Below are 24,007 nucleotides of genomic sequence, written 5' to 3' on the forward strand. Positions count from 1 at the left end.
TCCCATCAGCAACACAAGAAGTAACAAGTGTTGGTGAGGATGTGGAGAGAAGAAAACACTGTGCACTTTTAGTGAAAATGTAAATTGGTAACAGCTAGTATGGAAACAGTATGGAGGTTCCTCAAAATATTAAAAATAGAAATATAATCCAGAAATCCCACTTCAGAGTATTTACTCAAAGAAAACAAAAACAGTAATTCAAAAAAATATATATGTACCCCTGTATTTATTGCAGCATCATTGACAATAGCCAAGATGTGGAAGCAACCCAAGGGTCCATCAATAGAAGAATGGATACACACACACACACACACACACACATTATATATATATAAAACATATATATAATGGAATATTACACTGCCATTAAAAAGAATGAGATCTAGCCATTTGCAATGACGTGGATGGACCAAGAGGGTATTACAGTAAGTGAAATAAGTGAAGTAAGTCAGAGAAAGACAAATACCATATGTTTTCATTTAAATGTACAATCTAAAAAACAAAACAAATGATCAAATAAAAAAAGCAGACTCTTAAATACAGAGAACAAACTCATGGTTGGCAGAGGGGAGGTGGGTAGAGGTGGGGGGATGAAATAAAGAGCATCAGGAGTCACAAACTTCCAGTTATAAAACAAATAAGTCACAGAGATGGATAGTATAGCAAAGGGAATATGGTCAATATATTTAATAACATCGTACAGTGAAAGATGATGACTACACTTAGCATGATGAGCACTACTATAGAGAATTATTGAATCAGTGTTGTATACTTGAAACTAATATAGCATCGTATGTGAATCAGACTTCATTAAAAAACACAAAAATTATGAATGCTGCTATACAGAATAAAGATGGTTCTGTATTATGCCCCTGAAAACTGCTAAGAGAGTAAATCTTCAATGTTCTCAACACAAAAACTATAGTAATTATGTGATGTGATGGAGTTATTAGCTAAAGGTATGGTAGTAAACATATGGCAATATGTAAGTATATCAAATCAACTCATTGTATACCTTAAACTTACACAGTGTTATTTGTCAGTTACATCTCACTAAAGCTAGAAAAAAAATGAGGGAACAATTGACAAGATTAAGTTGCAGACTGCAAAGAGAAAACCAACAATCTTGTAGTTGTTCGTCCCCAAGCCCAAACACTGCTTACAACTGTTTCATGGGAATTTGAACTGATACGCCTTCCTTTTTGAGATAAATGTTTCTAAATGAAAGAGTCATTTTAAAAAAATGATAAATCAAAGTTTGGGCCAAAACCTGCAAAGGTTTTAAAGATCCAGTATTATACACCCTCAGTCTCTGCTCTTAATATGACTGGGGTATTCATTAGTGACAAGAAAAAGATTTAAATCCTTCCTAGTTTGGAAATCTCTAAGCATACAACCAACTGACTCAAAGGCCAAGAAGAAATCATAAGGCAATTACAAAATACTTACAATGGAAAGATAATGAAAAACCTTATAGCAAAACTTCTGAACTGTAGCTAAATCAATACTAAAAGAAATTCACAACCTTATAGGTTTATATGAGAAAAGCAGAAAGGACAGAAGTCAGTAAGCTAGGCACACAATTTGAGAAGTTAGAAAAATATCAGCTAAAAAGGGCAGAGATAATTAAATAAAGAAGGGCAATAATTAATAAAAAAGAAAAAAAACAAAAACAAAGACGGGACCAAGCAACCCAAGTCAATATGTTGAAAACATTTATAAAACTTGTCTGACAAATCTCAGGTAAAATGAAGAATGTAAGAGAAAAAGGGAGAGAGAAATGACACATATAAACAACAAATAATTAAGATTTAAAAGAGATTTTCAATAGTATTATAAAAAAGATTTCAAAGAAATTTTAAAAATAAGTTAATACTATAAAAGCCTTCATGCCATAAGTTAGCAGACATATTCTTAAAAAAATAATTTCTAAAACAGACTCAATATTAGAAAAAAGACAAATTCTTATATGACATTAAAGAAAATTAGGCATTCAAAAGCCGTCCAAAAGAACTTACACCAAACTCTCAAAATAAATTCAATGGACACAAACCCTTTTTGAGACAAGAAAAAATATTCCACCACATAACTGTAAGGCTGCTCACCTAGCAAAATTTGTTACATGCAATATGAAAAAGGAAAGACCATCTTACTTACATATACAAGTGCAACAATACTAACAAAATATTAGCAAATTAAATGTGGAACTATAATTTAAAAAGTATAGTGCATCACAATTAATTTGAATTCATCCCAGGAATGCAAGATTGGTTCAATGCCAGAAAATATGTTAATCAATTTAATTACATTAACAGATTAAAGAGGACAATTACATGTAACTAGATGGTATGTCTCCTAAGTGCAAAGTGTAATTTCTGCACAACTTTTTAAATTAAAATTGCTCACTCTAGACTTGCTCTCTCTTTTCTCCTTCCCTGAGCTGGAATGTGGGCGTGGTGATAACCCAAAGGAAGGTGAAGCCACACAATGAAAGAAATCTGGATGATCTCCTGAAGCCTGAACTGCCCACCCATCATTCTAATGTCTCATTTTGGTCTCTTGGAGCAACTTCAAATATGCCCCAGTTAACACAGAGACAAGGGAAACTTTATGAAAAATAGGTGAAATCTGACTGACACACTTTCTCTTCCCTATGGCATATGGGGGTATGGAAAAAGAGTAGTGGAAAGAAAATAAACTTTAGAGGCACAACCAGATTTTAATCCAAGGTTTACCACATGCTAAGTGTCTGACTTTGGCCATTTTAACCTCTCTGATCCTCAATTTCCCCAGGAATAACATGGTAAATATCTCTCCCCAACACGTGCAGATTCTTTTTATTTTAATATGTTTTTTTATGTGCAGGTTCTTTTTAGAATGTGGATAAGAAGGGAAATTGGTGCTGCTCTTCGGAAGAAAGTCAGGAGTTATAGAACACTGATTTTTTTTTCCTGTAAAGTTGCCAGACAAAATATAGGAAATACAGTTAAATTTGAGGTTTCACATAAATAGCATTTTTTAGTACAGTATGTCCCAAATGTTGTGTGGGACAAAGTCAAACTAAAAAAGCATACTGTTTATCTGAAACTCATAATTTTGTTATTGTTTTGCTAACTATAGCAATCTTATCTGAAGGAGAGAAGAAAGTAGATTTCTTTGGGCTGGTTTGAACCGTAACTGAGGAGACAGAAACAGTAAGAAATGAGTCATCCCCAGCACAGGACCGAGCAGATCGCGCATCTGGCACCTACAGCGGAACAAGCGGTCAGTCTAACCCAACAGACAAGGATGGACTCAGAACAGTGTCCGGAACCCATGGTCTTGGCAACAGTGATGCACAGGTTCACAGCCAGAAAACTAGCACACAAGCTTAGGGAAAATGGGGGAAAAAATGCATGTTTGGAAGACATCCAAACATTTCCAAAATTCCTCCATCTACTTCTGAACCCTCTCCCAGTTTGGTAGATGAAGAGGATGGGTTCAGAGGTATGAGTCAAACCTTGTCTTTTTTTACAGTCAAGCATCTCCCCTTTGTACTTCCAGGAAAACCCAAAGGAAGGTGGTGGGGAGAGAATATCTGTGCCAGAAAGATGGAGCTAGGAATACTCTCTCAAAGTTGTCGTAAGAATTAAGACAAGGTCAAGTGTGTAAGGTCTTAGCCTAACATCAGACCTACAGTAAGGACTCCATCACCAGCATTGGTTCTGTTTGTCTCCTCTGTTCCCTCTTCTCTTTCCCCTTCCTTCCCGAGGCTCACCATGTCCTCAAGTTGCCCTGGATTCTGGACTTCAACATCCTCACCTTCCTCCTGAAGTCAGACCCACAGACAGTTGCCGCCATCCTTTACCCTAACGCACCTGAGGTGCTGCTACCTCATCCCTCCCAGTGGCGGAGCTTCAAACCTCATTATATGTCATGTACTTTGCTATAGTGATGATGGAGTGAGCATGACAAATAGGCCATCACATCACATCCAACTGCCTACTTAAGAATAACCCAAGGACCATGTGAACGTTCAGATTTCTGAGCTACATCCTCCAAACCTTATTCCAAAGAACAAGGGGTAAGTAGCCTCCATTTAATGCCCTCTAAAGTTTGCCAACTGCTGACCTGAGGCCTTATTACACTGGTGCTGGTGATGTTGAGGATGCTAACTGCTGATGAGGTTTGGTAGGTTTTACCTTTTAGGGTCCTCTGCATGGTGCATCCCTTACCCCAAATGAAGACATTGCAAATAGCGGTATATTAGACATCAGTAATGGGCTGATTGGGTGATGTTCCAAGAGGAGCTTGCATGGAGCCCTCAACACTAGATCACAGAACCAGACGTCAACTTTACCCACATGAGAATAAGAAGCATAGGGAGACACAGACCTAAAGTAATGTTCCTACTTTCTGGTCTCAGAACTTCTTTGTACACACAAAAATCACTGAGGACTCCAAAAGCTTTTGCTTGGTATGGTAAACCATACCACACCATATTTGAAGTTAAACCCCAAAAAATATTTTTACAAATTTACTTAAAGCTAACAATAAATAATGTGTTCATACAATATATATTTATGAATGTTCATCAAAGCAAAATAATACAGTGAGGAGACATTATTTTACAACTTAAAAATGATAAAAGGCTTATTGGAAAGAGTAAAATTCTCATCTGTTTCTGTATTCAATCTGTTAGCATATCACACCGGAAAACTGCACTGTATACTGATGAGAAATTGAGAAGGAGAAAAATGTACATACCATGTTTGTGTTATTTTTAACATCTTTGGCCTTGTAAGCTCCCTGAAAAGGTTTCAGGAATACTCAAGGTTTGGGGCCATGCTTTAAGGACCACTCACCTAAAGGATGAGAAATTGCCTGTGGATGCCCCCCGCCCCGTGCCTCCACCCAAGCGACATGCTGTTGAGGAATCAAGAGGACGGTAGGAGAGCAACTCTGACAAAAAGCTCACCACTTTACATTTCTCCCCAAGCCCAATCTTCCTATGAGTCTCTCAGTCTGTTAGTGCTCCTACGTGTTCTCAAGGACAGTTATGCTACTGGGCTTTCAAGGTCGGACTTCAAGCTGAACTTAGCTCCCTGGTGTACATCCCACTCCTAAACAGCTCAAGCCTGGAGTCCAAATAAAAGAGAAACTCATCTTCCCAGTACCCTTAAAGCTCACTCATCTCCCAAGAGTAGCCACAGACACCCTTCAAAAAGGAGTCTTCTTCTGCCTACCATCCACTCTCCAAAACCCACTCGCTCCATCATATTGTCTCCAATCCCAGTCCATGGGCCTTTAATCAGTTTTCCTTCCTGCCTTCAGACCAATGTTTTGTTCAATCTAGTGATTTGACTTAATTGACTTGATCTACTTAATTTCTACTCTGGGCACCCTACTTAATGCCACTCCCTAGAAGGTGACGCTCAAGCATCCATAAGCCCAGCTCAAGACAGAGCCCTATTCCTTTCCATCCCACCCTCCCCTTGCCTGGGGAATTTAAATATAATTAGCATCATGTGGGGATTCTGAAGCTCAGAAGGTGAGGAAACCATTTCACCATGAAAAAAAGAAAAAAAAAAAACACAGGAAATTCAGTCCTGTTTTTGAACTTTCATTACAACTTTCACAAAGTATTTCTCTCCTTCAGAATAGGCTTTCATGTAACATTATATTTTGAAAAGTTTGTCTATTTCCTCTAAGCATAAGGTAGTTTTGATGGACCAAAGAGCCTCTTTCAAATTAGGTGAAAGTCCACTGTCTTATAATTGCATGTGAGCAAGCAAGTGAGAATAATTGGGCTAGGGCAGCATACCTTGGCCTTGGTGTCTGAAGCTGCTTTAGAATCTCAGAGGTTCAGATGCAATGACCTGATAGGAGGAAGAAATTGTATAACAATCACTGTGGAGGATGATTTTAATTAGACTGCAGAAGTTAGGGAAGAAGATGTTCTGATTAGTGCAAAATATCATGGCACTGTGGCATCTGTCATATTTTTAACCAGTCATGACAGGTAGTTATTATATTTAAGTTTCAAATTTCCTCAATTCCTGTTATTGCTAAATCAGATCTTAATAAAGTCTCTTGGGATGGGTTAGACAAGTGTGATCCAAAGAAATATTCCACCAAAATAAAAGAAGTGAAGCATCTTTAGTCTTTGCATCCACCTAGACAATAGCAAAACAATAAAAAGAGCTACAAAACCACCTTACCTCACTGACTTGTGTGATCCTGCCTGGTCCCTGTACCTAAGGAGCTTGGAGGGCAAAAAGGGAGTGGCTGCTGGGTGACTTGGGGAGATCTTGAGTAGATTCCTCAACAAAATGGCAGCACAAAAGCTCCAGTTAGGTGAACAGGGGCGCCGCCAATCCCCCAGGGGCAATCATCTCTCAAGAGAGCCTTTGTCATTTAACTGACAGCTTGGGGTACAGGTAAGCTACAGGTTTGGTTACTGCAGTAAGCCAGGAATCACTTGGAGTCCTACAGTCGATGGTAATTAGACTGTAGTCAGGTTTATAAGATGAAGAACCCCAGAGGCAGATTATTAATCCTCCTCTAACTACACAACCATACTCAAACTTGGTATTAATTTCTTCTAAGTGAGCTACGACATGTGTGACATGAGACTAATTGGGAAGATCGGTGAGTTTAGAATCGGTAGAAAGACATGGAATTTTCAACCACTGTAGGGATTCAGGAGCTCTTGGTTTACACCATATTCTCCCTGCTAATTTATTTTTCTACATTAGCAGGTGAGACCCTCTATGAACAAAAAAACTATAAATTCATACAATCAAATAATAGTTATTCTGTATTTCTCCAAACACATCCAAGCAAAGGCAAAGCCTGTAAAAGGACTTTGTCGAGAGGAGACATTGACCGTAACTGAAGAATGCTAGCTGTCTGTGAAGGGTTCCCTGTGAGTGAGGGAATCAGTGTGCTGGCCAAGCACAGGGGGAGGAAAAGGAAGACAAGGGAGGAAAGAGAAAGGCGGAGTAGGGAGGTAGACTGCTAGCGGCCAGATCTCCAAGAAGAATACATACCAGTCACGGGAAGGAGAATTAACATTAGGAACGTGTATATACAGGAACCAAAGCAGAGGGGTAAAGTTAGCAGGTCACAAGGTTTTGCAGTCATAAAAGAGGCAGTTTGCCACAGAAGGAATTAGGATCCAGAGATAGGTGCCCCAGGATGGGGATGATTAAGAGAGCAATAGGATCGACATCGGATAGTAGCCACTTGTTTTCCCTTCAACTCAGACTCATTTCACATAGTACTGCTTAATCCCCACCTATCAAAGAAGGATTTAAAAATATATAAAAAGATCTCATCAGAAAAGCCAAGCTTAGAAAATACAAGATTTTATTCCAAAAAGATAAAGTCCATTTTAGGAATCTTAACAGTGGCCAAGAGAGAGATGACCCTCCTAAGTCAAATCCACAGAGACAAATGATGTTATGCCCCAAGAGCATCCACAACACCATCTTTTCTGATGGAATGCTACACGCTCCGTTGGATGAAGGACTGGAGAAACAGAAGCAGCTCACAGACAGACAGACGGCCTGTAAGAAAGTCTTGTAGAAAAGGGTTTCGTAAACAGGACTTCCTTCATTTGTAACTTGACTCTCTTTCTCCTATTCTGCTCTGATTATTTTGTTCGATTTCTTAACAACCTTGCAGTGTTTTTTAGTATGAGATTCCTCTGCTGTAATTGTCTACCATTCTCTACATTCAAAGACCTGAGAAAAAGCCTCCAGTTCAAGTGAGAGAGAAATTGGTTTCATTACTTTTTTTCTCATCCATCCTGTAAATCACCAGCTTAGGTAATTACAATAATTTCCAACTTAGCATGTACATTCTCTCCATGTAATAAGATTAAAACCCAGCCTGTCATGCCACCCTGTTATGGTTTTGAGATGGAATTTTTTCTTTCACTATCTGTATTTGATTAAACACTATTTCCATTTCAGCTCTGACTCTGTTTTCCTTGTTATCTCACAAGGGATTTTGCAACACATCCGTTTACCCTGTACAGGAAGCACAGCCTTATTTCTGGGATGTAGCATGCTGTAGGACTCATCACATTTCTGTGTGTTATAGATGTCTAACATTTTTTTAAATTGGACATCTTTTTTATGATGAAAAAAGAGAATGATTTTCAGGAAAAAAACATAAATGAGAAAAGGATTTATTTGGTCTCTTTAAATGAGTTGAGAAGTTTTTAAATTGTGGCAATTAATCCTCCTTTCCTGCTGTTCAGTATCAATCAGCCTAGAAAGCAGTATATAATTCACAAGCAGAATTATATTAATATAAATCAAAGCATAGATAACCATCCAAATTAATAGGGCCCTCTTTTTAAGAACCAGGACTATGTCCCAGTTGGCAATGGTACAAGTGGATAACATTATTTCGTAAAAAGAAAATAATGTCTGAGCAGGTAAATAAGGAATCCTCAGCATTAGAGAGACAAACAGGGCTGAACTGAATCCTACTTCCCTTTTTATATTTCCCTTCACTCTTTTACACCTTTATAGAATGATTTTGAAGTACAATTTGGGATCACCAGTGTCTCTCTCCTTGGACCCTCCTATTACGAGGGTCCAAGTCCCATTTTGAAACCTAACTCTCCTAAAGCACCTCCTCCTCTGAACAACTCGGAATGCATATGCTATGGCCAAGGATAAACCCTGCACATCTCTCTTCTCACCCTACCCTGTTGTGACTTACTCATATCCTAGCAGCACTTAATAGAGGGCAATAGAAATGTAAATGTTCTGGAAAGAGGAAAACTCCTCACAATCCTCCAATCTTTAAATTACATAAGAAGACACTAAATTCTACAGTGGCTTCCATTTCCATTAGTTGATCCCCTCAATCTCGGGTACATCAAGATGGTTGGTTATCCTAGGGAGAATCACAGTAGACAAGGCTTAAAACTCTGGGGAAAAAAAAAAAAAAACTCAACATCTTTTTCAGTGATAGTTCAAGTTGGTTGTTATGGAAGAATCTTGTAGATATTGGCATACATGCTGGATTCCACAGTGGGTGGAACTTGTTCTCTAAAAAAAGCAAGCTTCCTTTAAACTCTAATGACATGCAGGGTGAGACTGTCATAAAATTTTAAATAAGAAAATTTGTCTTTTTGGTCCTGCCACTCTGCATCTTTTCAGCACATGATATTCCCATGCCCTCCCCCTTCGTGCCATGCCAACGGACCATGCGACAGCCCAAGACCTGACCATTGGAGCATTTAAGTCTACACACTCTTTCCCACGCATGCATTTCATGCCTCCAAGACTTGGAACACAAAAGCCCTCTTCCTCCATATGGCAGCCTGCTACCAATTCTTCTAGGCTTGGATCAGCCATTACATTTTTAGTAATGCCTTCCCCTATTTTGGTCCAGTGGGATGAATATCTACCTGTGTTCTGTTCACATGGCAGTTTTTACTAGCCTTTCACAGAGTAGTGATCACTCTTGAACATAATTATGTGTTTCTGCATCTACCTTAGAATTTGTGTTACATCAAGCAAGGAAAATCTATCATTTATCTGTTTCCCCAGTAACTGACACAGAGAAAATGCTTGATACATGCTTTCGGACTTTTGTTTCTAGAAATGTGATAAACTGAACTCCCCGAAAAGCACCTTTCAAAATACTGGATAAAACATGACACACATTTTTTTAAATGCACAGTGTGGATGTCAAGAAAGCAAGAGAAATCCTAAGAGTCAGGAACAAAAAAGTGGAGTGATTTAGGATGAACTAACATTGGCACCACCCTGGGGATTTTTCCAGCCTTGGGTACCAAGGAGCATAGCTTGTGGTGGCTACATGAGGATAAGAAAATAAGGTTTGGTTTTGAGCAAGATCAGGAGTTGGAACCGAAATGTCTAGAAAGTTTCTTAGCCCCTGAAATGCTGTAACTCCACTGAAGGAGTAGAGTAGACCATCCATAACAACATTTGTTATCAGAGAAGTTTGTCTATTCAGGAAAGGCAGTTGGTCATATACATATATATGTGGATTTATTTATGTGTGTGTGTGTGTACATGTGTGTATATATATGTATATACACACACACATATATATATACACGTGTGTGTGTGTGTGTGTGTGTGTATATATATATATATATAAATAAAATTAAAGGCCTCCCTGGGAAAAATCACAGACCTGTTCTCACATGATTTTAAAGTAGGATACTATGTTATAGATGCTACATCTGGGGCCCAGGAACCCCTAAACCAATAAGTTACTAAGAAGAAACATTACTTTTCTCTTCCCATCTTCCCCAGTCTCTCCCTCTCCAGTACAAATCATTGTACCGGTTCCTATTAGCGTCAATTCTTATCCCTGAGGTGACACAATGAGAGCCAGGTAATAAATCTTACACATATTGGGGGCTACTGTAGGTAAGAAACCATAAGACTATGAACCTAGGCATTAATATAGGAGAGAGACAATCATCTCCTTTCCCCTCTAAAAGGAAGGGAGAAAACTCTTTGCTCCTTGGACAGGATCCCAAATCCTTATTCTTACCCTTTTGAATGTAAATAAATCCATTTAAAAGAGCAGAGAGAGCCCCAAGGTCTTTAGCTTTACCACTAAAAGGGGGTCTCTATGGTCCTGAATCTAAACTTTAAAAAATTTTTTAGAATTTTAAGAGTTCAGCTGGGATGCTGGGCAATAATATGTATTTACAAACTCAATTTTTTTTTTTTTTTTAGATTTACTTATTTTAAAGAGGGAGGGACAAAGAGAGAGAGAGAGAACATGCCCATGAGTGAGGGGGGAGGGGCAGAGGAAGATAATCTTCAAGGAGCCTCCCCGCTGAGCATGGACCATTTCCAGGACTTGATCTCATGACCACTGAGATCATGACCTGAACTGAAACCAAGAATCGTGACTCAGGCAACCAAGCCACCCAGGCGCCCCTCAACTTAATTCTTACGTGTCCTAAAAGAATGATTATGGAATGCAGCTTTATAAAGATATAACAACAATATCAGTAGAAATACGTTCAATTAGCCAACATATAGTACATCATTAGTTTTTGATGTAGTGTTCAACGATTCATGAGTTGTGTAAAGATGTCAGTCTTCTGCATGTTTTTCTACAAGCCCTATACAATTCCAATCAAAATATCAACAGGTGTTTTTACTGAAGTTATCAATAGTATCTGAAATTCACATGTAAGAACAAATAGGGAAAAATAACCAAGACAATTTAAAGAACTAGATGGTTGGGACTCCAATCAAGAGTTAATATAAAGTTATGATAAAGATGTCATTGCTCTAGGGATAGACAAGAGAGCCGATGCGTATGTATGATAGAAGTAGCACTACAAATGAGCATGGAAATGATCATCTATTCTATAAATGCTCCTGTAGTAATTTTTATATTTGTTTATCTTTAAAAACTAGATCCCTACCTCACAAAATAAGACTGAATTCCAGATATAAAAAATTCTAAATGTGAAAGCTAAACTTTTCAATAAAAAATGCAAGTAAATATATTGACTCTTACAACATGGAAAAATTACTTAAGACCCCAAAAGGACAGTGAGAAAAATATGGACAAGTTCAACTTTATTAAAATTAAAAACTTATACAGAGCAAACACATTCTTAAAAAGTTCATTAGATAAGCTACATTTTAGTAGAATTTGCAATGTTCATGACCAAGAAAGAATGAATATTTAGTATTTATAAGGAACTCTTTCAGGTAACAAGAAGGCAAACAATCCAACAAAAATATGAACAGCTAATAGAGGGGAAAAGGCAATACACTTTTGAGAAAAAATTCAACCTCACTATTAACTAGCAAAATGCAAAATTAAATACAACTTAACAAACATCATATCCTCAAAAATTAAAAATTTGGGTAATAGCAACTGTTAGAGAGGGCAGGGCAGCTGGTACTGAGAAGTAAATGTACGCAATCCAGAATCAAACTGCCTGGCTTCAAATCTCAGCTCTATCGTTTACTAGTTGAGGGACCTTGAACAAGTTCCTTGATTTCTGTGCCTCATCTTCTTATACTTAAAATGAGAATAATAATGGTACCCAAACCTGTAAGACTGTTAAAACTGGAGTTGATGTGTACAAAAATAATTAGTACAATTTGAACACATAATGAGCACACAATAAATATTACCTTGTTGGAGTGTAAATTGGTACGACACAGCAGAGTACCATTTGTCGATATTTAGTCAAATTAAATTGCCCAAACTCAAAACACAGCATTTGACACATAAGTGTAAGCCCTTATAAACCTTGTCACCTTACCATCCTTAATTGACTTTGACAAGAGGCCCTGTGACTTTTTTGTGTTTTTGACTTTCTAGTTCTCATTCCCACCCTTATGGACATTTTGAACTAGCCACTGACTAATCAATATTTACAAGGAGTCACCATAAACTTGACTGAACTATGCTCATGGAATGATTACAAATGAAGCACAGAAAAACAATCTCATTAAAATGAAGTAAAGATGGGTCTAGATCCTACCATCTACAACAAATATGAGAAGAACCCACATAACTGGTCAGGATGTCTGAGTTTCAGTCTTTGCTCTACTTTCTAGTTTTTGTAACCTGAGAGAAGTCATTTCACTTCCCTTAGCTGTGCTGCCTCTTCCACTAAATGATATGATTTCTAAAGTCATTTCTAACCTAACAAGCAATTCTTGGAGGCAGAAGAATGCCCTTGGATGGAGCCAATGTTATTCAATAGAGCTGGAGAAAGAGCTGTCCATCAGTGTTAGCAACCTCAATGGTAACCCCCTCAAGTGACTTTCTCAAAGGTTCTAATAGTCCAGAGATACAGGATTAACTCTAAGAGCTTGAGCCTTTTAATGTGTCTTCATTTTCCAAGGTAGAAAATAGCCTTCAAAGATTCAACAAACCAATCTACTATTGAAACTGGAAAATTCCATTGCTTCAGTTCCCTTGTGTGACAAAGAAAAGGAAATTCAAGACTGCTACCTGGAAGATCATTCCCTAAAACATTAGACTCTGGAAACTGCCCAAGTGCCTTTCTTTCACAACTTTTTAGAAAAGAAGATAATCATGAAGATATCCACAGCAGGTTTTAGACTTTCTATTAGATATGGTTACCACCATTAAAATGGCAGACTTGGAGTACACAGACACATAAAAACATCCAGCCTCTGGGCAAGACTTGTGTCATATCATGTTGCCCAGATGAAAATTTTTCCATCCACAACAAGCTTTCAGTTTAGGAGCTTCAATAGAAAAGAGGGAGCTATAAAAAAAAAATATTCTCCAGTGGGTTTATTTTTTAAACAGAAACTCATATTAAAAGTTAAGCACACTTACTGTTAGTCACGTAATATAATCCTGTGTACTGAAAGTCGTGGTGGTTTTTACCCCTTACCGTCTGGTAGCAGTCACATGATGGAGATAATGCTTGATTTCTACAAGTGTCTAAAACTGAAGGGAAAATCCACCTGGAAGGTAAATTAATGACTTATGTGTATATTACATTGATGATATTTGCTATTCATTCAGCCCAGTTCTGTGTTCTCCAACTCTCAACTCTGAAACAAGCTTTACTGGGAAAGAAAAAAAATATTAAGGGGTGCCTGGGTGGCTCAGTCGTTAAGAGTCTGCCTTCTGCTCAGGTCATGATCCCAGGGTGCTGGGATCGAGCCCCACATCTGGCTCCCTGCTCAGCCAGGAGCCTGCTTCTCCCTCTCCCACTCCCCCTGCTTGTGTTCCCTCTCTAGCTGTCTGTCTCTCTGTGTCAAATAAATTTAAAAAAAAAAATTCTTAAAAAAAAATGTTGATTCCTGTCTCCATGAATAGTAATGGTAACAGCCTAATGAGGCACAGGAACTGTGACCTAAGTCTTTTCAATCAAAACACCTGGACAGTCACAGCTTTTTTTTTTTAACTTATTATTTTTATTTTTATTATGTTATGTTAATCACCATACATTACATCATTAGTTTTCGATGTAGTGTTCCATGATTCATTGTTTGAGTCACACCTTTTCTTGACAAATATTATTCTGTGGCACAGAGTTGTGTTGGCATTTCTCAGGTTAGGAAGGGCTTAATGGAAGAGGAAATTGGAGAATATACAAAAGACTTATGTCAATGTTCCATAATGTATTTCTTCATTCTATCTACAGGGCCTTGTACAGAGTTGTTCAAGAATTTACTATCCTTCATAGGTCATTGGCCCTCCAATGGAATGTATGTCCTCTGTCCAATTTCATCAAGTGAGGGGCAATTAGTGAATTTGACTGCTATTACGTAGTATAACAACCTGAGCCCTTCAGGAGTCTAAAATGGTCTTTTTCCCCACTTCTTACACGTGGAAAACAGGCGCAGTCCTTTACTTACTGGCCCTATACTCAACTATTGCTCGGTTGGTGTCAGTAATTGAATATTATATTTTTTTCAGTTCATATAATTTATTGCGGTTAGCACACAGTTTAAAAATTCACCAGCCCACCAATAGTACAAAACTAAACAGCATTATAAGATATTCTCCCCTCAGGAAAATAAAACATACCATGATTGTCAAAGCTAGATGTCAGACTGAGTTGTTTTTTTTTTTCCCACTGATGACAATTTATTATAATCTGTTGGCAGTACACAGATAAGATATTAATAAAACCACAACTCTGCTTCCATAGCAGCGGGCAATGATATGTAGCTATGCTATGGGAAGTGTGTATGTTTAATCATCATCACCATGTTTTAGATGTTTGTTTGATCTTCTTCTTGTGCCGCTCAATTTCTTTCTGCAGACGTTCCATTTCCTTTATATGATGGGTGATTTCCTCTTCATGGTGTTTCTTCAAGGTTGCCAGTTGTTCTTTAGCGCGTGCTCGGAAGTATCGTTCCTCTGCAGCTTGCTCTCTCTTTCCCAAGGCCGCACCTGCCTCCCGGATCGAGCCCGCGCCGGAGTCTGACTGCGGGCAGAGGAGAGAACGCCGGTCAGGGTGCGAACGGGAGCTGGAATCCGCGTCTGGGGCCGGGGCTGCGGGCACTGCTGCCGGCGTACCGCTCGGAGCTGGAGCCTCGGGCTTGGACGGCCCTAACGCCCCCCACGCCCAGCCGCACCCGGGCGGCCAACGCGGTGACCGCCGTTGTCGCTGTAGCAGGACTTCTCCAGTCGTCCGCGGCCATGTCAGACTAAGTTTTAGAACAAAGGAAGAATGTGAAACTAAATGAAAGGGAAAAAAGCAATCACTCACAATGACCACAAAAAGAAAAACCAAAAGAAACTGTTTTCTCAGACATTGTCTCCTCCAAATTAATAATAATTATTTTTAACATAAACTGTATTTTTAAAAAACTAGAAACTCTTCAAGTAACTAAAGATAATGCTCCAAGGTCATTTTCACAGCTTTGTTTCTTTGCTTTAAGTGCCATTACAGCCAAATTAACACACATTTGACCAAATATTTCCAAAACAGTCCTGCAACACACAATGGAGTTTTCCACTCAGTATCTTAAAGCACAAAAATAGGCTATGTTTACAGTAGTTAAGGAGATCAAATTTTAAACAAAAGCAATTTTAAAAAAAAAGGGAAAAACAGCAAACGTTTTCCATGCTACTCCCATAGAGCTTATTTTTAAGTGCAAGACAGGAAAACAAACACTGTGCAAATGCTTTTTGCCCTGCGTGCTGGTCATTAAAACCACAGGTTGGGCTGCAGCCTCTGCTGCCCAGATACACATAGTCTACTAACCCCTTTCCCCATCTACCCCACGTCAGTCAATCAAGGCAGTCCAGTCCTTTCAGCCCGGGGCTTTTTTCAGTCCATAGAATCTTTTCTAGAGTTGGGAATGGGAGGAAGGATGAAGGAGGGGACGGAGGGTAAGGAAGAAGGGAAGAAAAAAAGAAGGGGAGCCCCCCCAAAAGAAGAAAGAATGAATTCAAAAGTCAGGTACACTGTAGGTAACTAAGTAATCCAATATTCTGTTATTCCTACATGGCTCCAAATAAAGTTACTTACAAAAATGATTTTTAAAGATAATTTAGCTTTGCTCAGGCATTCTTGCCCTTAAATAGAGAACAGATGTAAATTATACTTTTTTAAGATTCAAATTTGTGTGAGCACTGTGCTAGTAAACGAGATAGGCGTGCTCCCTGCCTTCATGGAGCACAGACTATTGATCATGAAAATGAGATTCTGGGGAAAAGAACGGGAGGAACCTGTTCACCTCTGAACCCAGAGGGTCACAGGACCCTAAGCACACTATTTAGTTTTGAGCTTCGTGTGTTCCTAATAATATCCTTTCAAAAAAGGTAATGTGGTGTCACCTAAGATTTTTTTGGCAAAGGAAAATCGGTGATTTTCAGGAGGAAAAAAAATCTTTCCATAATCCCTAAGTCAAGAAATCAAAGCAAATGACAAGAAACTTTTTTTCTCAAATGAGAATAAAGAAGTATGTATTTTTTGAATCAAGAATATAACCTATTTGCCATGAAAAATGGAATTACTAACTATCTAAAGGATTTTTCCTAAAAGCAGATGAATTTTCTCTTTTCTTTGTGTCATGAATAGCTCTGTATTCCAAGTGAAGAGATGCAAAAACAAGAAAATTGGTAGAACACATCGCTCTGGGAAAGACGACTGTATCTTTCAGCTCAAAGCAATTTTGGCTTCAGAGAATGCAGGGAATACCAATGACATCTTAATGTGCTCAGACAGAATTAGGTAATAGGAGTTGCTAGATTTTTCTGCATCCTAAAATTCCTCTCTATAGCCCCTGATAGATGCGCAAAGCTTTTCTCTTTATTAATTATTTATCTACAAAAGCATATCCCTCTTCTGACAAATTTAATTTTTCCTCAGGACAAAATACAGTCAGAATGTATCTTTTTTAATAAGTACCTTTTGAAACATCATGAATGAATATAATTTTATGTTTTAGACTAAATTAGCCTTTTCAATAGGGGTAATAATTTATAATTTTAAAATTCACTTATGTTCTTCTTCTGGAAATAATTTATTTCAAAAGAACTTTGCAAAGCTTGTCTTTCTTATCTGACAGAATAAAGATCACGATGAAATGGTATTTGTCATTCATATAATGTAGCCCAAGAAAGTGGAAATTGAAAAAAACCATAACACTGTTTCTCAAAATTACAGGGAACAAGAAACTGACACGATACCTCTAGAGAAATACTCGTCCTATGATAAATTACTTTTGTTTGCTACTGTTGATTTAAGTATTACTAAAGAAAAAGAAAAAGAAAAAAAAAACAGCTTTAAGTGTTGTTTATCCCATTTACTTTCTGAATTCACATCGAATAAAATAGACTTTTCAACAGATTTTCTTATAAAAATTATGATCCCATGAATTCTAACAGTCATGTTTATATTCTACAATACTTTAAAAATTATTAAACAGTTGAATTAGTGTTTTAACGAATTACAACACACAGAAGGTGAAATCCATATCCTACTAGAGGGTCCAGAGAAATAATTATATGCAACATGTTTAGGGCTTGAATTATTGCACTATTACATGCATTTTACATACTTTGTCTCAAGTAATCCTTATAAAAATACCCCACAGGTACACATTGTTAACTACCTCCTCACTAGATGAGAAAAGGTGTACTTGGACAAGTTGGTTAGGTTGGCCAAAGTCACACATCTAAGTAAGGGCAGCGTTGGTCCCCAGATCTACCAGACACTCAGTCTCATTCTCTTAGCCCCTTTCCTCAACTGTTTTGGAGGTACGTTCATAGCAAATTCTCTGCCTCCAGCTGTGCTCTGCAAACTTTGTCTCTGGACTCCATGTAGGCCAGGAAGGAGAGAATGAGTCAAGCTAAGTGGTAGGGAAGAAATATTTATTTCTGTCTGTCCAAAAGGTAGTTTTACCTTGAAGTCCCTTCATATCTTCTTTCGTTAACTTTCTTAAACTCTCCCATACCCCCATATTTGGAAGTAAACCAAAAAACTTCCAGAAAGTTCTGTCATGGGCTGAACTGTGTCCCCACAATAGCTATGTTGGGATCCTAACCCCTTTACCTGTGAATGTGACCTTACTGGGAAATGGGGTTTTATAGATTCAATCAGATTGAAACAAGGTCATTAGGATGGGCCTTAATACAGTATGACTGGTGCCATGATAAGAAGAGGGAGATGTGGACAGAGATACATGCAGAGGAGAAGGTCAAGTAGAGACACAGAAAAGAAGCCAACACATAGACAGAGGCCGAGGAAGAAGGCATATTGCCCGAGGCCAAATGTGTGTGCGCCTACCAGAGTCCGGTGGAGACAAGGAAGGGTTTGTCCCCCCAGAGCACTGGAAGAAGCTTGAGATCGGACATCTAGCCTCCAGAACCAAAGAAAGAATGTATTTCTGTTGTTTTAAACCATTGTGGTAATTTGATACAGCAGCCCTCAGAGAAGAATACAAACCCTAAGGAAGAAAAAGTTGGGAATGGTATGGGCCATTACATTCCCCTCTCCCCTATTAGGGCTGATCTTCACATGTCACTGGTCAATTCAGTGCGATATTTGATTGAGATTAGCTTTATCTCTAGCTATTGTAGCTGAGAAATATGATTTATATTATTGTTATTATATAAAACCCAGTCCACATGAAAAATTTAGGGTGATTGCTGAACTGTCTTAGTCAATTTGGCCTGCTCTAACAGATTACCATAGACTGGGTGGTTTGTGAACAGCAGGAGCTTACTTCTCACAGTTCTGCAGGCTGGGAAGTCCAAGATCAAGGCACCAGGAAATTAGGCATTCGGTAAGGGCCTGCTTCCTAATACACAGAGGCTCACCTCCAGATACCATCACACTGGGGATTAGGTTTCATCCCACGAATTTGGGAGGGGGGGACAGAAGCATCCGCTCTCTAGCAGGAACTTGTTAAGGAGATTTTACACGTCATCTGAGGTCTGCCTGTATTACACACACTTTATCCATGAAGAGCAAAGAAAAATAGAGAAATTGCATGAATGGGTGCAATGCAGTGACGTCATCACTCCCGGTTCCCTTCCTCCTGATGTTTTCATTATTTCCAGGCCTTATTTTAGCAAAGTTAAATTATTCCTTTCAAAAGATTGTCACTGGACATCTAATTGCATCACATTACTGTGATCCAAACTTAAAGCGCTCCAGAAACTCCCGCCCCACTGAGATTAACGCACCAGATACACAGGTAAAATCAGAGCCAGTTTTTCAGATATTCATACTACCCACCTTGGTCCCCCATGCAAATGCTCCATTCTCTCCTGAAAGGAGTCACAAGGAATTGGATAGGAATTAGAGGGTGGATGAAGAGGGAATGTGTGTTCAAATATTTACCTCTTTACTGCTTTACACTTCCAACCTTTTCTATTTTGCATACACTGCCTCATTTTGTTCAACAGGGCAAAATTATTTCAATTTTACAAAACTGAGGAGGCTGAGGCATGGAGGAGAGACTTAGCTTTCCCCAAATACCAACACTTGTTAATGCCAGATTCGGGAAGAGATATCAGGCGTCCTGAATCCTAGTCTAGTATATTTTCTGCTATTGAGTCTCATGCATATATTAATTCTCTTCAGCTCCTCAATAAATACAGGTTTTCCTGGATAACATATTTTTTTTTTTTTTTTAGTGAAAAAAGACAAGGGGTGCCCTTTTTAATTAAAAAAAAAAAAACCCTCTGATCCTTCAAGTCAGCTCTCCCCCCACCGTGCTTACAGCACAGTGTAGTTATTCAAATCTTGTCTCTGGCACTTGCCAGTTGAATGGACTAGAGCAGGTTGTTGGAGCTCCTGCCATTCAAAGTTTCAGGGAAGATCAAGTGTGATGTACAGGAAGTGCTCAGCTCAGGGGTTGGCACGTCACGAGCACTCAGTGAGAGAGAGGCCGCCGCTCTTCTTCAGTCCGCATCCTAGCCGCTCAGACTTGCACCTGGCTTCAGACACCCAAGTGAGGGAGCTGAGGTCTGCTCACAGAGGCGCCCTGGAGGTTAGTCACCTTGCCTAAAGGAAAACCTGTTAGGACACCTAGAGCAGTGTGTGTTTCCCCTAAACGGCAAGTCTCTTTAAAGCAGTAAGATGAACATAACGTAAAAAATTTTGTTGTGAAAGTTAATGCAAAATAAAATCATCCCAAGTCACCTCTCCTTTGCCTCTGGTAACCTGAGCCTTTTCTCTATAAACAGTACGCACTTTAAAATAATTTTACTCTTTTACTCTTGGCCTTTCTAATGTCATTCCATGCTTGAAGCATTATCTTTGAAGAAGCAACATAAAGAATGTCATCTTATTCAATTTGGGGTTTCCTTTAATGAATTCCATTAATTCCTTATACAGATATATATTAGCTTCATAAGAAATATTTATTTTAGCAAGAAAGTTCAGGTGAATACAAAAAAATAGAGGACATAAAATGATCTACAACACCAGTACGCATTGCTTTAAAATCCACCCATTCTGGGCATTAAGTAATATACAATATGCTAAGTTCAGAAGAGCCAGTCTTTGAATCTCTGTATCATGAATACATAGTATTCGATGCCTCTGAAACTACCACAATAGGTTTAATGTTACCTTGGAGAACGCTGAGCAGTCTAGGGGTTCTCAGTAAATGTCCACATGCGAGAACATCTTCTTTGGGAAGCTTATAGCTAGCACCTGAAACTACCTGCCTTGAGCACAGAGGAGCAGAACCCTGGCCCAGCTCCAAGGGGTTCTTCCAAACCTGGGGCACAAAGACACCTTCCCTGTCCTCCGTATCGGTGAAGGAGCACCAGCACCCAACCCTAAGATGGTTAACAGGTTATCTCCAAGAATATTCTGCCTATCACTAAGCACACACAATTCAGCAAATGTGCTGGAGGCTAATCCCTTAGATGGCCTGTGTGTTGTGACATAGACACAAAATTTCCCAAGAAGATTTAATAAACATTATGCATGCAGTGTCTCAGGACAGTAACATGCTTTAACTGAGAGAGACTTCCTTAATTTGCTTTATTGTGATAATTGGAATCAGAAGACACAATGATCTGCAGGGGTTTTTTGGGGGGTGGGGGAGGGAGAGAGCTGCCTGCCAAAAATATACAGATTGTAAAAAAAAGAAGTTCACAATCAGTAGAGAGAGGGAGAAATAATCAAATAAGTAATTGATGATTTTTCATTTTAAACAGGTACTAATTTTGAATAAAAGGTATGTATTGAGAGTCTGCTAGGTCCAAGGCACTGGGTTAAGTGTATATTAAAGCCTGTCTTTCCATTCCCTGAGCTTATAGTTTAGCACAGTGTATAAGACATGTACATAGAACATAAAATAGGAACAGTGTTGATAAGGACCAGAGGAGGTGATCTTTGAACTTGAATGATAGGTCAGATTTTAACGTGTGGATAATGAAGCAAAGAGTGATCCAGAAAGATGTAAGAAGAAAAAAAAAAAACAACACACTAAGATATGAAAACTTCGACAAGAAGAATCATGTTAATTGAGCTAAACAGTGCACATGAAGCGATTAGAGGAAAATGCACTGAAGGAAGTGGGAACATGTCAGGGTGGACCTTACTGGAAGTCTGGGATGAGGCGCTGAAGTTATCTAAGCAAGGGAGTACACAGCCAGAGCTGTGGCGTCACAGAATTTTCTAAGGACATGTATGATAATGCATGAGAGACAAACAGAAGTGAAACCATTAGAGTGCCGCTGGGCTAGCCCAATGAAGGTGGTAATAAAAAGCAAAGAATGAGTTCAGGTGTGTTACGGTTCATAAGGACCTGAACACCAAGTGCGTCAGTGGGATGGGCCAAAGAAGACAGGGAGTCAAGGAGGACCCCTCCACTTGAAGTCTGGGGAACCAGAAGGAGGGCAAAGCCACGAACAGAAATGGGTGACTCGGGTTCAGGTATATGACAGAATGGGGATGGACTCCATATATTCAAGGTGATGCCCCAGTAGGAAATCTAGATGAGGAGACTGAAGAGAGAGATAAAAATATGGAACTGGAGCTTTAGAACTCCTAAGAACAGATTAGATTTTCAGGGTGGAGGGGGGCGGATTAAGAGATGTTCAGGGCAGGTCACTGGGGCATTAGTTTCATGGGTATGCCCTAACAAAATACCACAAACAGGGTGATTTAAAATAGCCTCTCACAGTTCTGGAGGCTGCAAGTTTAAAATCAAGCTGTCAGCGGGTCATGCTGTCTGTAAGCTGTAGGAAAGAATCCACTTAGCCTCTTCTAGTTTCTGGTGGTTACTGGCAATCTTTAGTGTCCCTTGGCCGGGGACAACATCATTGTTGGACCCACCCTAATCCATGACAATCTCACCTTAACTTGATTCCATCTGCAATGACTCTTTATTTGCAAATAAAGTTCTATTTGTATTTGTGGATCAGATGTGATTCCCCTCCACCTGCATTAAAACACAAATGTGTCTTATCACCTGTCCCTCATGAGAATGACTGATGTGAACTTTGCAGCATTTTGATCTTGGCTAACTGTATTACTCCTCACTAAACAAAGTAGAAAACAAGTTTTTAAAAGTCCTAAGGAAAATGTCTATGTACAATTTAATGGTGTCTCATTTTTCATGAGTAAAGCATATCAAATACTGAAGAAAATGCCCCCAAAACATCCTTGCTATTTAAGTTATCCTCACAAAACTGGGCTAATGGTGCTTGTCTTTTGTTTCACTGTCCTGTAAAGAAGACAGAGCAAATGTCATTATTTGCATTTTACAGGTAAGCTTCAGAGAAGCCTCATCCCCCATCACACAGAGAAGCACAGAAGGACCAGAGGCCGGGGTCGGAGGCACTGCAGTGACATTACAAATTCGCTCGTCTTTTATGGCCTTCAAAGTTTTCATTTCACACTGATCGACACCTGCTTTTCTTGGGAAAGTGATTCATTCACTAATATAGCCTAAAGAAGACTGAGCCTGATCAATTTCAAGATCTTGATAATATCAAGTTTGTGGAATATCTGAGTCGACTGGATGCATCTGAAACCGTGTACCCCAAGGGACATTAATTAAAAAGTGTATACTCGATCACAAAACAAATTCTCAAGAACTACTAGAGAATATAATGAAATCATGTTGTCTGAACAAAGCATACTAAAATTGGAAATCAAAATCAAAAGGAGCACTTCTTTGAAAAGTTTTTGTGTCAAAAGAGTCAGAATGGAAATTAATTTTAGGAATTAAGCCCCAGTGACAGCTCTGAACATCAAAACTTGGAGAACACAGTAAAGGTAGTAAAGGAAAATATCACCTTAAGTATTAGAATAAAAGAATGACTGGAAAGTTATTAGCTAAATCTGAATATGAATAACAGATCAAAAGTCCCCCCCCCAAAAAACTGGAAGGAACTAATAAGAATAGACCATTTTTCTGTTTTCCCACCTATCCATCTCCTTCATAGGGATACTGGAATGCCAGGAATCAGAACTGAGTCTAACAACAAGAAACCCAGAATTGCTTTGCAGGGCCACAGGATTTCTAAGACATCTATTTAAAATGCTTTCAGCACGATTTGGAAGAAGAAACATCAGGCGTTGAAACTGGATGGCACAATTAAATGGTCTCTTATCAGGATGGTGTTCCATACTGGTTTTCCTTAAAAAGCCAATTATAACTGCATTTTCAAAATGTAAAACTATCTAGAGAAATGTAAAATTAAAATGACTTTTCATACCACATCTAAAACGTAAAACACACAGAAGAAAATGAAATGTATACTAGACTTTTTGTAATTTCTAGGACTTGTGAGGAATTATCATAATTCGCAATTACTTTACATCTTCTGTCCCAGAAGAGTGACAAAAGACACCAGATGCATGACTTTCTGACCTTAAAACACATCACCCCCAGAGGCAAGCCTACTGGCTAATGGGGCTCATGATTTCTGGTGGGCAATGGCAAAGAAAAAGAAGGATGAGATTGCAACTCTATTGCAAACCAAAGGTATAACATCACATCACAACTGCGCAACCCCACAGAACCCAAGAAATTGGGCAACTCGCAAGATGAGCAAAGCAAAATAGATGAAG

The 24,007-nt window shown here is 38.8% G+C and overlaps 1 pseudogene; it reads right to left on the reverse strand.

Annotated features, from left to right (window-relative positions):
* Positions 1 to 14,703: 14,703 nt before the first annotated feature.
* LOC114211228 (ATPase inhibitor, mitochondrial-like) lies at positions 14,704 to 15,155 on the reverse strand (annotated as a pseudogene).
* Between the last annotated feature and the right edge of the window lie 8,852 nt (positions 15,156 to 24,007).

Source organism: Eumetopias jubatus, unplaced genomic scaffold, assembly GCF_037043125.1.
Source record: "Eumetopias jubatus isolate StellerSeaLion01/CBP00866 unplaced genomic scaffold, mEumJub1_p1.0 scaffold_13, whole genome shotgun sequence".
NCBI lineage: Eukaryota > Metazoa > Chordata > Mammalia > Carnivora > Otariidae > Eumetopias > Eumetopias jubatus.